General features: G+C 43.0%; 1 protein-coding gene across 1 annotated transcript in view; it reads left to right on the forward strand.

The window, feature by feature from the left end:
• SRPX (sushi repeat containing protein X-linked) overlaps positions 1–13,678 on the forward strand; it is a 79,478-nt gene that overhangs the window by 31,198 nt on the left and 34,602 nt on the right. The window lies entirely within an intron of this gene.

Raw genomic sequence — 13,678 nt, forward strand, 5'->3', positions numbered from 1 at the left:
CACACGTCGTTCATGCCTTAGTGCAATGTGCAGATGGGGTATCAGGCTTCCAAGTAGAATATCATGGTGTACCACAGACTTTCCACTGGGATGCATTACAGAAGATGTGCTCTGGTGGGTAAAGTTGATTTGTAGAAGAGAATGGGGACCTGAAGAAGCTGAATTATAACTCCTATAAAGGACACCTGTGGCATTTCATAGTGAAACATTTCTTGGCTTTGGTGGTTTGGATTTTAACAAAAGGGCTATTATATTTATAGATGGATATTTTTCACAAAAATAGTCATGTTGAAAATCCATTTTTCCACTGAAAGACATGTCAAATGGCAGCGAGTATCAAGTTGAGGGCTCCAGGGACCGGTTCTGGGGCTGGTTTTATTCAATACCTTAATCAACAATCAGGAAGATGGGATGGAGTGCACCCTCAGCAAGTTTGCAGATAACACCAAGCTGGGGGGAGTAGTAGGATACACTGGAGGGTAGGGCCAGGATTCAGAGAGACCTAGACAGATTGGAGAATTGGACCAGAAGAAATCTCATGAGGGTTCAGCAAGTACAAGTGCAAAGTCCTGCACCTAGGATAGAACAGTGCCATGCACTGGTACAAACTGGGGACCATCTGACTATGCATCAGTTCTCCAGCAAAGGACCTGGGGTTCCAGTGGACAGTAAGCTAATTATAAGCCAACAGTGTGCCCTTGTTGCAAAGAAGGCTAATAGTATGCTGGGCTACATTAGTAAGCATTACCAGCAGATTGAGGAAAGTGATTCATCCCCCCTCTTTGGCACTGGTGAGGCCACATCTGGAGTACTGTGCCCAGTTTTGCGCCCCCCTACCCACAGAAAGTATGTGGGCAAAGTGGAGAGAGTCCAGCAGAGGGCAATAAAAATGATTTGTGGGCTGGGGAACATGACGTCTGGGAGGCTGAGGGAACTGGGCTTATTTAGTCTGCAGAAGAAAAAACTGAGAGGGGATTTAATAGCAGCCTTCAATTACCTGAAGGGGTGTTCCAAAGAAGATGGAACTGGATTGGTCCTAGTGGTGGCAGATGACAGAACAAGAAGTAATGGTCTCAAGTTGCAGCAAGGAAAGTTTAGGTTAGCTATTAGGAAAAACTCTTAGGAGGTGGGCAGTGAAGCACTGGAACAGGTTACTCAAAGAGGTGGTGGAATCTCCATCCTTAGGGGTTTTTAAGACCCGGCTAGACAAAGCCCTGGCTGGGATGATCTAGTTGGGGCTGGTTCTGCTTTGAGCAGGGGGTTGGACTAGATGATCTCCTGAGGTCCCTTCCAGCCCTCATTTTCTATGATTTTATGACATTATAGTTTTGATGGACAGTTATTGATGAACTGAATCGGGGTTCCTTGTTGATTTCAAAGTGCAAGGGATTGAAAGAGTTCCCATAGACAAAATTTCTCTTTAAAAGACAAATATTAGGAAATTCCTTATATTATGAAATTCCTCATATTTCATTGACACACAAGGTACTTTTTGGATGAAGGGAGTTATTTATTTTCTGTTTCTTTAGGTTCTTAAAGTATAAAAAAGCATTAATTTAATACATTTGTTCTTCATTGCATGTTTAACATAATGTAAATGCATTGCTTGAAGAAGCACACAATGAAACACGCATTTCAAATATAATAAAAAAAAGCCCCTTGTGCATCAATTTTAGAAATTCCTTCACTTGCATGGCTTTTCATGTTGTACTGTTATGCTTCCTAACATTTCTAATGCTCCATTCTCCAAGATTATCTAAATCTTTTCATATTAATAACTTGGAATTTCTTGATGGCTGTCAGCACTTCCCAGGCCCAGCAGCTGTGATACTGACCTCTTCTCTTTCTGGATGATAGAAGGGACTGTACAGGATGTTTACTCTTAGGGTGAAGGAAATATACCACAAAATGGGCAGGCAAAATATGGCCCGCGGGCTGAATCAACTCTGCCAGGCAATTCCATCCAGCCCACAGGGCCCCTTCGTAAGCTGAAAGACTTATCATGGGCCCTGGCCTTTGCTGCCCATCTGAAAGCTTGTGCCTCCATGCAGGAGGTATGGCTCTGGTTGCTAAGCAACCAACCCCCACCCCAATGTGTCCTGACCCACTTGTCCCCTAGTCCCAAGTCAGGGGGCTGTAGAGACGAGAAGCTTCTGCCTGGTGGAGGCTTTTGCCTGGTCCCCCCCATGGCTGTTTCCACCTCTTCCTGCTGGGAAGAGGTGGAAATGTCTTCCTGTGGAAAAGAGGTGAATGTCTTCCTGCTGGGACATTCACCCCACATACACATTGTGTGCCTATAGGGGAAAGGGGAGTGCCTTTATACTTACTCTACAGCACTCTGAATGGGATTTTGTAACACTGATTGCTAAAATATAATAGTAAATTAATATATTCTAGTCATCCATGTTCAAGCAGTCAGATTAATACTAAAACAGGTGCTAAAAAAGGCAAGCATATTGGTCAGGGAAATGGGGAGTTCATGGTATGAGAGGCGACTAAAAGGTCTTACCTTCTTTAGTGTAGCAACATCCCTCTGTTGGTTAAGGTATTCCACAGCTCTGGAATCCTTTTCGACTCTGAAGTGGTATTGGATTTCTAATTAGCCATGTTTGCAAATACTCTCTTCTTTCATTGCTGATTACCTGGAAGATTATAACATTCTACTTGGCTGGGAGCTAGCCTATCATATTTTGGTTGTGAACACTATATTCCATTTCAAGCAATGAAACCACACATCCTGAAAAAGCACAAACTAATAAAAAATGTACCAGCCCATTTGCTTAGTAACACAGGTTATCATGAAGACACTGCCTCTGCACTTGTACCTGTTACCCTGGTTCACAGTTGAACATAAGAGTCGAAATCCAAGGACACTGACATCCAGAGCCATTCATGATATACAGGCTGTAGGTGCCTGAGTGACTGTCCCTGTTTTCACATTCGTAACTTGTCACAGTCTCCATGTCCACCAGAGCTTTGACTGTAGGACAGTGTACAAGGCCAGCTCTAGACCAGTGGTCGTCAACATTTTTAGACACAAGGCAGCCCACACTAGACTCAAGGCATCCCTACATAACTTTTGTGAATTGAGCTATACCCCGTTTCAAAGGTTAACTTATTTATTACAGCACTTACCTTCTAGCAGAGGGCAGTGAGGGTGGGGGAGCAGCCAAGCAGGGACAAGCCTGAGCCTGACCCTGAGCTTATCTGCTTATCGCCTCACACCTCAGTCAGGTGTCATGTCACTCCAGAATGCCTTCAAAGGTGCCATGTCAATCCAGGGTGCCCAGACACCCTGGTTTAGAATCACTGATTTAGATAATCATTCATCTCTCCAAAGGGTAAGTAAAAATGACCATATACCTCACCATATTCAGAACTAAATGCCAGGCTATCTTTTTGCCTGGGCTTTCCCTCATTGAAGTTTGAATACCCACCCATAGTCTTTTATTAAATGAAAATATAAAATGCAGTTAGGGCAATACTAATTAAGCTGTTTCGCTTTTGATTGGGGAGTGAAGATGTTATTTAAAACTATCTGTAGTATTTGTATGGAAGCTGTACTGAGAGTTTTGTAGCAGGTTCAGAACTAAGTACAGTCAGTCAAAAAGTTCGAGACTGAATTGATTCAACCTTTGTAGGTTATGCTAAGCTGCATAGATTGAACTGATAAACAAGTGAACAGATATTCGCTTTTGATTCCGGAAATGCAGCTGCATGCCTGCAGTGGCCCAGGTCAGAAGCCGGGGGAGCTAAAGCATGCCTCCCTGCTTGGCTGGAGCAGACAGTTTGGGCCAAGCCTAGTCTGCCCACCCTGCAAGGAGGGGAGGGGTTGCAAGGGAAGTGCAAAGCATCCTGGGATGCTGAGGGGTTGTGAGTTAATTTGAATCTGGAGGGGATCTGGGACTGATTTAACAGTTAAGTCTGATACTACATCCATCCAGGTTTATCTTAAACCGGTTTCAGCCATTTTGAAAACAGTTTATGTGCACTGAGCTTCTGTTGTGTTACATATCTGAACCAGTTTCATGGATATTCTGTCAAACAAACGAGATGTTACTGAAATGTGTGTCAGCAAATTTGTCTAGTGGTTATCATAGCCACTGGAGAAGCAATGGTTATCTAAGCCTTAGTTTGGAGCCAGTACAGAGTAGTTCCATTCTCAGATGTCAGCTGCACAATTTCTTCATAGCCCACTCAATTTCAAATGAGGCAGCTCAGCATTTTTCAAGAAAACTTGAGTTCTGAATTCCCACTTTTTCTAATTTACAATTCCTAGGAAACCTGGTAAGAGGCTTCTATCATTAAGCATGTGAGCTACTGCTAGAACATAAATCTGTCGGTCCTTTGAAGTTATTAACACTGGTATTCTGCTCTGCATTTCAATCATGCTTTAATTATGTTAGCTTGAAAGGTATTGTACTTTTCTGCCTCAAAAGTCCATCAAAACATATCTCTGGAATGCAAATTAAAACCTGTGATATGGAACTGTGTGTGTCCATCACACCCTGACAGTAAAATAACCTACAAACCCTCAGGGGTTTCCCTGAGATGGAATTCCTTTCTCTGTATGAAAAACAACAACAATAACAAGAACCACATAGATCTGCAAGCAACAGAGGGCAATTAACAGTGTATAGCTTCAGGGTACACATAGCAGCAAAAATCTCTGCGTTTTCTAGGTGTTTATTTACATAAGGTAAGGAGAGCTCTAGTCGGTTCTGAAAGCTGGGCATTTGGGCTACCTGACTGCATAGAAACAATTGCTGAAAATGTGTTAAATCACCCTAGCTACATGGACTGCAGGAAATCACAAAACTGTTGTTTCTGTACTGGGTAAAACCTGGCATTGGTTAATTGGAGCAATCTCTGGTGAGATCAGACTTTTCATATTGCTGAGTTACTGTAAAGTCCGGAGGTTGATCAGTATGAGTATATGCTATTTTCTTCCCCATGGAGATAGAACTGCAATCTCTATTAGTGAAAGCATATAATCAACACTTTGGTAGGAAAATGTCATGTGAATTGATTTCTTTGGTTCATTTGATACTTTAGAAAATGTATTATAATCTAATCCGATCTAATACAAGCTGAGTACACAATCTAAACTGCAGTTCAGGTTATGTTGCATATCATGGGTTCAAGAAACACTAAAACAAAACCCATTTTTCCCCTTTAATGCATCCTGCAGTTCCCACATTCACCTGTTGAATGAAGCTGAGCAAATATCAGTCCCACAGTTACACACACATTCTAATGCAGAAGCGGGCAATTATTTTGACTGGAGGGCCGCTTAACAAGTTTTGGTGAGCTGTCGAGGGCTGCAAGGGTAGCTCTGTGCCTTGACAGTCACCCTGCCCCTGTTTGCCATCTTGGGACTGGAAATCCTACCTCATAACCCCTGACCTTTGCCACTGGAAGTTTCTCCCCTTACCCTGTGGAAATAAACCTTTTGGGAACCAGAAACCCCCCCCAAATTATATACTAAAAATCAAGCATCCACAATAATGTATTTTAATTTTATTTAATAATATATTTTTGTCCTGATTTGTGTGTCCACGTTGTGTATATAGAGGTGATAACATAATAGCTCACAATTAGGTCTTACTCTTGTATATTGGGGTATGTGGAGGGCTGGGGGGTATGGAATTTGTGGGAGGGTGTGTGTGTATGTGTGGGTGTGGGTTGGTGGGTATGGGGGGTTTGTGGGGATGCATGTGTGGTTGGGTATGGGGTTTGTGAAGGGCTGTGGGGTATGTGGAGCAGGAGGGTGACTGGGGGTGTTTGTGTGGGTACGTGTGTGTGGTGGAGTGTGTGCGTGTAGCAGTGAGCAGGGCTCCCCCTAGAAGCACGCAGGTGTGTGTGGGGGAGGGTGCGGGTGGGTGCACTGTTTGTGGGGTGTGTGATTGTGTGTGTGTGTGTGCACATGGAGGATGTGGTTGTGGGCTTTATTGGGGAGGGTTTGAGGGTGTAGTGGGGTGTACATGGGAACCCCCCACACATGCTCCCCTGAGCCGGTCAACAGCTGGCCCATATCCCGGAGCCCATGGTCAGCACCCACCCTGCAACAACCCAGAGCCCATGCACCCTGTGGTGCCTTCCCACCACTGCCAACAGCATGCAGCCCCAGCGCATCCTGTGCCCGCTTTGCACCATCCAGCCGTGGCGCATCCTGCCACCCACTGGGCACGCAGTGGGGCTGGGGCAGTTCCACAGTGGGACTGCCTTTCTAGGTAGCCCAGGTGGCGGCAACTCCTTCTGGCTGCCACCACTGCTGGCCCTAGCCCTGCAGTACAGGTGGGGACCCGTGCACACAGCCCTGACCCAGTGCACCCTGTGCCTGCTTTGGACTTACCCACCGAGGCTCAGCAGCAGCAGCTGCAGCCAGGTAGAAACTGTTGCTCGGTGCAGGGGAAAAGTGGCTTCACCCCCTCACTGCTGCCAGTGCTTCTTGGTGTACTGGAGCCCACACTATGCCCAGCTGCCCTGCATCTCCAATGCCATTACCACCACCTCTGGGCTGGCCAGTGGCTGATCTGTACTGCCATCACTGAAGGGAGCTTGCTAATTAGCCTTCTCCAGCAGACTCAGTTAACTGAGTCTTCTCCAACACATGCTAATTAGCCTGCATTGGAGCAGGGATTGGGGCACATGTTTAGAATCCCATGGTGACCATTTTGGATGCTTTTCCTTACTTGATATTAGTGTGTGCTCATCAGACTTTGGGGATCTCAAAATTTAGCTAATCCTGTCAAAATAGGATAGGTTTGATACAATTAGACAAAACAGGCTACATTCTTAATTCATTAATTTAATGTGGTTTGAATTACTCTGAGGCTTAGAAATTTAATTGTGGGAAAAGAGGCGACTTGATGGAGGCATTTAAAATATATGAATAAAACCTGATCCATCCTTTTTTTTTTTTTTAATCCTTTTTATAAATTTTACAACTGTTGAGGGTATTGGATTCAGGACACCAGAATTAATGAACATTTAGTCTGGTCTGGTAAACATTTGTTCCCTTTCTGTGTACATGCAAGGCTATTAGCAGTGGATATTTGTTGTTCTGTTTTGTTTACTCTGTGTGGTATGCCATGCATCTAAAATTAGAATCTGGCCTTAAAACAGCTTTTTATTAGTTTTTTCCAGTAACTTTTCAGAAATTGAAATGCACAGATCCTTTCAAAAGACTGTATTTAATCAAATTGGTACTATATTTAAAACTTCAGACTGCAATAGAATATAAAGCTGCAGCTGGCATATTGTTCTTGGCTGTCACTTTTACAATATATACTGTAATTTCATGTAATCCTCATATAAGATGGCAACCCCTGAACAAAAGATTGAAGGGAAGGGAAAGACTTAGTAAAAATAGTATTGGGTTGTATTGTAAAAATAGTATTGGGTAACACACCCAAGCTTTTATTAAAATATTTAGTAGCTGTAAAATTACACTAGACCTGAAGTTTGTCAGTCTCTCTAGTGCTAAGCCAGTAAAAGGAACAGTGCCTCTGGGAATAAATCTTTTATATTATTTCTTTGCCTATAACTGTGTTGGGAGTAGAGGTGCACCGATACATCAGTCTGATATTGGATCAGCACCGATATAAAGAAAATTGGCTGTATCAGAAATTGGCCCAATGCAGCTGATAATTTGGCCAAAAAATGTCCGTGTGTGTGTGCAGCCACAGTGCAGCACTCAGGCAGAAAGGAACACAGCCCGGCAGCTTAGTGAGCTGTGTGCAGCTGATAAGTCTGTTGTGGTGGAATGGGATCGGGGAGGGAAGCGGTGTGGTGGGGGGCAGATCAACACCCCCCACAGTGAGGGAGGGACAACGGTAGATGAAGCCCAGATGGGCAGGGCAAGCACAGGATGGAGCCACGGCTCATGTGAGGGGGGGCATGTGTCCCCAGATCTGCATGGGGCGGGGCAGGCGGGCTGGAGCTGGGGCTGCATTGGGCTCTTCTCAGGAGGGGCTGGGCTTGGGGCGGGCGGCGGTGGTGCTGGGAGAGGGACTATGGGGGGGGGCTGCAGCCACCCCAAATTTTGCCATAGCCCCCCAAGCCCCCCTCCTCAGCACTGCTGCTGCCCACCCCGTGCAGCCCCAGCTCAGGCCCCACCTCCACCTACATGCCAGGAAGAGCTGGGGCTACAGTGGCAGTGCTGGGAGAGGGGTTTTGGGGTGGCTATGGCAAAATTTGAGGTGGCTGCAGTCCCCCAGTAGCCCCCTCCCAGCACTGTTGCTGCCTGTCCTGAGCCCCGCCCCGACCGAGAAGAGCCTGGCGCTGCCCCAGCTCCAGCCCCCAGCTGCACCCTGCCCACATCCCTGCCCTGTGCAGATCCATGGGCACACGCCCTCCCCCATGCCCTCCCAGGGTGTGCACAGCAGTGGGAGCTACCCCCCACCATGCTAACTGGGCAAGCTGTGGCTCCATCCCGCACTCCGCCCACCTGGGCAGCATCTACTCCTGTCCCATGTCTTCCCTCACCACAGGGGACATTGATCTGCCCCCACAGCCCTTCCTTCCCCCCTCCTCTTCCACCACAACAGACTTGCCAGTTGCACGCAGCTGTATTGGAAATTGGATCGGTATTGGCCGATATGCCTCCTTAAAAATTGGCTATCAGTATCGGCCCCCAAAATCTCTACCAGTGCACCCTTAGTTTTGGGCTGAAATATTGGTAGAAATAATATCATTGCCCTAACACAATCTATACTGGAAGTTCTTGGCTCTTAATTAAACCTAACATACTACAGTGGTTAGAAGTTCCTGTCTACATCCACAGGGTAAATAGATATGAATTGGATGTTTTTGAATAGTAACACAATGTAATATGATAGATGCTGATACTGTGTATATATAAGGACACAATCCCTGTCCCTGAAAGATTGCCTAAAATTACAAGTAGCTGCATGGAAGGGGACCAGGCAAAATACTGTTGCACATGGCACAAGTGTCCACCTACATGGAACCATTTACAGGATCAGTAGGCACATCTACACATGAGCATTTACTGCACAGTAACCAAAATTACTGCGCAGTATAGGCGCACATCTACACATACATCATACAGGTATCAAATTTATGCCTGATTAGTTACTGAGTAGTAACGCACATGTAGGCACCTTACTGAGCAGTAACACTGTGTGTGTGGATTGACTTGGGACTAATTTTAGTCCCAAGTCAGTCCATACACAGTGTTAATGCGCTTTAACATCTGCATGTTTTTTGCTGTCCTATTCCTGGTTACTGCACAGTAGTTTACTGCACAGTAAATTTAAGCCGACGTAATTGCATGTGTAGACATGCCGAGTGACATCAGTTGATGGAACAAAGAATTCATTGTTTCAAATCCCTTTTTTGCATGTAAACAGTCTTCTGAGTTTAATATACCATGTGTGATCTTCTCACATGCACATGCTTGCTGTCTCTAACATTCTGTGTTTAGTATCTAACACTTGACACTTTTTTTTTTATTTATATATTTAATCTTAACTCATCTTTTAATAGTTGTTTTGAACATCATCTTGCAATTTGTCAGTCAAACTGAAAAGTTCCTATGAGAAAATGCTTCTTTAGGAAATTAAAAAGGTTTCAAGTGGTAGAAAGTTTTCTTGTATGTTTTAGGATGAAGATAGTCGGGGATCTCTCCTCTGATTTGGAGAGCTTTGGGGCAATAAAAAGGTTTTTATTAATGCTTTCTTCCTCATAATATTTGAAAACTTTAGGTCTGTGCTGCTTACCCATCAGAAAGGTTCATTTGTTGTTGTCTGATCTGATGTCTGTAGTGCTGGGTTTCAACTCCAGGTCTCAAGCAAGAAGCTTAGTATTTGTGGTTTCCTTTGTATAAGGAAATCTTGCAGCTGGGAAAGTGAGCTTCTGAATAAATTGAGGAATAACAAAAGTACTCCTAAAATTTATTTTGCATCCTAACAACCTTTCTCCCCTATCTGCAAAGAACTAGATGGATTATTAGGTAGTTATCCTCTTTCTAAATGCATTTGCAAAATGATTTTGGCGTTACCTCTTTTGCATGTATGTATCTTAAAGTCATTGCATACCTCACTGAATAGATAAAAAGTAAAGGATAAAATGGGATAATAACATGATTCTGGAGAAGTAATACAAATAGTGTGGTGTTCACTGCATCCTGCATGGTTTGGTGTGGCAGTTTGTTTATAAATAAAAAGCTTACATTGTATGTTTTGAGCTGTTAGTGAATGTGAACCTTTTTATCACATCACATACAGGTTCTGCAGTGCAGTCATAACTTTGATCCTGCTGTATAGCTCTAGTCCAGCAAAGCATGTTCTTAGCTGTAAACATGTGAGTGCCATTGAAGTCTAAATGCTCCATTTGAAGGCTATGAGACTAATCATGTGATTAGGCACCTGTCCAGCGGAGCTCTTTACCAGGTGCTTTTAAGCATGTAAGGCCATTGTTTTTGAGCAAAGCTCTTAAGCAGATGTTTAATTTAAGGTATGCAAATAATTCCATTGACATGCATCCTTAAAATTTAGTAAGTCCATACGTTCTTTGCTGTACTAGAAGTATTATGCTGTGTTGTATTGGGACCTAACTGCAGTTACCTGGGAGGGGCTACAGTGCTAACATCTTAAATGGATTTGATCATTCTACACAATAAAAGGTCTATTTCACAAATTGAAATCAAAATAAAATACACCTGAGGATACATTTACCTCCACAGGTAAATATTGTAGTTTTTAACAGCTTTATTTGCTTAAGATAACACAACAAGATAGAATTGTTTTGTCAATATCCCATGTTTTTGCATTCTTTGCTTGTATTGAGTTCTTTTACTGCATCAAAATATCAAGCTAGTTTATTATTTCAGCTCCTCTTTAGATGTTTTGCAAATGTAACTATGTTTTTTCTTTATTAAGTGCAGACAATTGGGCTGCTAGTGGCATGGTTTACCAATAATTTTCTGTTGGCCTGCATGTATTTCAAATTAAACTGAATTCCTTAATAAAATACATGGAAATAGGACACTGTCCCAATGAAGTATAAGAACTGGTGATTATTTTATGAATAAGAGAGTCATTTTTTCCTACAGCAAATGTGATTATCAGATTCCATGAATATGGTAGTTTATAGTAGTTTCTTGTTAAATGCTTTCATTTTGTGGCTTTTGCCTGTACTCAGCTGGGACAAAATATGTAGCCAGTTTTTACAAGAGTACCAAAATGTAAACCATGTCATTGCAGCATCTGTTTTTTTTTTTTTTTTTAAGTAGTATCTTTTTTTCTCCTTTTTTCATCGTTACTATTGCTGTAGCAACTTTATTTGTTTAATATGTCAAGTACTGAACAGATATGATGGCCAGGTATAGACATTACACTTTTACTGGTATAAGTGATTGGAAACTGGTATACAGTATACCTGTAACAGAACAGAAACTCAGCGCACAAAACTGGTCTATACCCATAATAGAACATAAGTTTGGCATACATGGACTGATTTAAAAATGGCAGAACCCAGTCCAAGATTTACCCCCCTCCCCCTCCCCCCAGGGGTGAATATGTGTTCTGTTCTCTACCTATCTGAATTATGCTGCTTACAGAAAACTGCATAGCCAGATCAATTCTGCCTTAAGCTTTTTGAATGTCTGTACCTAGCGAATGTGGGCAATCTGGTTAACAAGGATCCTAGTTTTCTCTGATTAAAAAAAAAAATCCTAAATTTTCTGATTAAAAAAAATAACTAAAAATCCACATTTTTCCATGATTACAATGGAATATATTAGTGCTGTTTCATATATATAATACTGGTGGAGTTTCATTTTCACGAGTCTCATGTGCCTTGAACCAACTTTGCTCAGCTACAGCAGCTGAGTTGGGGCAGGAGCTATGTACCTGGGTCCCTGGCCCCATAGCCCTGGCAGCTGGGGGGCCCTTTAGCAGGGATGGAGGCGCAGGAGCTGTAGGTGGAAGGCAAGGGGCACCAGCAGGGCTGGGAGGACTGTGGGAGGGGGAGCGAGGGGCACGGGGTAGGGTCACAGGGCTGTGGCAGGGGTGAGTGAGGGGCACAAGCAGGGCTGAGGTAGGGTGAGGGGCACCAGCAGGGCTGAGAGGGAATGGTGGGCACCAGCAGCACTAGGGAGGTTATGGGGATGGTTTTTAATTTTAATAATGGATTTGGGGGGGTTATCAGAGAATTTGTGACTGTTTATCTGAGGATATGCAGTTTTTTATCAGGGAAAACCAGGATCCCTGGTGATAAGCCCATATGCAAGACAAATTGAGTAGCTCTTTGTCCATATTCTAATTTTGCTTGGACAATGGAAGCTTTGTATTTTGGCATAGGTACAAGATGCTTGAATGCTCAGTACTTGAAACAGGTCCATATATTTAGGCATCTAAGTGTGTTTTTAGCATTGGGGCTTGATCCCCTGTTGACTCTCTTAATAGTTGTGATTCCTCGTATTTAAAATGAAAAACATTTGCTGGTTACTATTAACCAAATAACCCCCTTAGTGTCTGATCCATACCCCCTTAGTGTCTGATTACATACCAGAGTGTATAAAAGGCAGGATTTTTTTTGCATGCCTACAGATCTGCTACTGAAAGAGGAGTTTGTTTAAACTACTGCTGTCAAGAAAAATCTGACCTTGTCAAGGTTAGGCATATGCTTTTTCTCAAATAAGTCTAAGGCTCTCCTAACCCTGCTAGCCACAAACCAAAATCTTGACATATCCAAGGGCAGCATAACATAAAATTTTTTGACAAGCAAATGCCCAAGGGTACCGGTGTGTGCAGTGCTCCAGCTCAGATGACAATTTGCCATTAAATAAGTTAGAATAAGTAACAAGGAAGAAGTGAAGAAAAGAAAGTATCAAGAACCATAAATAAGCAGAAAGAAAAGCTTTTATTTTATTATGACTCTTTCTTCAGGAACTACATTTAAACTGCCCCAGAAACATATGAAGCTTGCAAGCTATGATTTGTCTGCCCTCTTTGAGGTCTAAAACTTCTCTAAAACATCTATGGTTCAGGTGTATCTTACAGCACTATTAAATACCAGCCAGTGTGACTGTAGTTGAGTAAACTGTTCGGGATTTGTAGCTCTCAATGTTTATCCAGAATTTTTGACAGAAAGCAGTATACCAACATGTCATTTTCCTTTGCTTGAATGATCAAGGAAGACTTAATACAAATCAGTCCTTTTTATGGTTGAAACTATGTTTGCAGATAATGTATCTGATGTTTTACTTCTGTGCATTGTGCTGTTAACCACAGTTGTTTTTGAGTTGCACACATTTTACTGCGGCTGGCTGGTTGGCAATTTTCCTGTAGCTGGTTGGCATGTTGGCTGTTAACAGCCTCTGGTGCTCTGGAACCATCTTACAGTGAAATCCTCCGTTCCCATCTCTCTGAGAACACCTTTGTTACAGGCGGGAGTTCCTAAGAAGAGGAATTACAATTTGTATTGTGTGGTCCCTGGTGCACAACAATAATTCGGAGATTTTCATTCAACTTAATGTAAACTATTCAGTTCACTTTAAACTGGTTCCACTATATATCTAAGCATCTGGGTGGCTTATGCTATCAGTATTGCTTAGATTGTTGCATCCTAATTTCACTTGCACGTCTTTGCAAAACCTTTTCTTTTTCTTTTTTTCTTTAATTATATTTCCTTTCTTGCTGCACTTTTT

This window comes from Alligator sinensis, unplaced genomic scaffold (genome assembly GCF_000455745.1).
Source record: "Alligator sinensis unplaced genomic scaffold, ASM45574v1 scaffold243_1, whole genome shotgun sequence".
Taxonomy (NCBI): domain Eukaryota; kingdom Metazoa; phylum Chordata; order Crocodylia; family Alligatoridae; genus Alligator; species Alligator sinensis.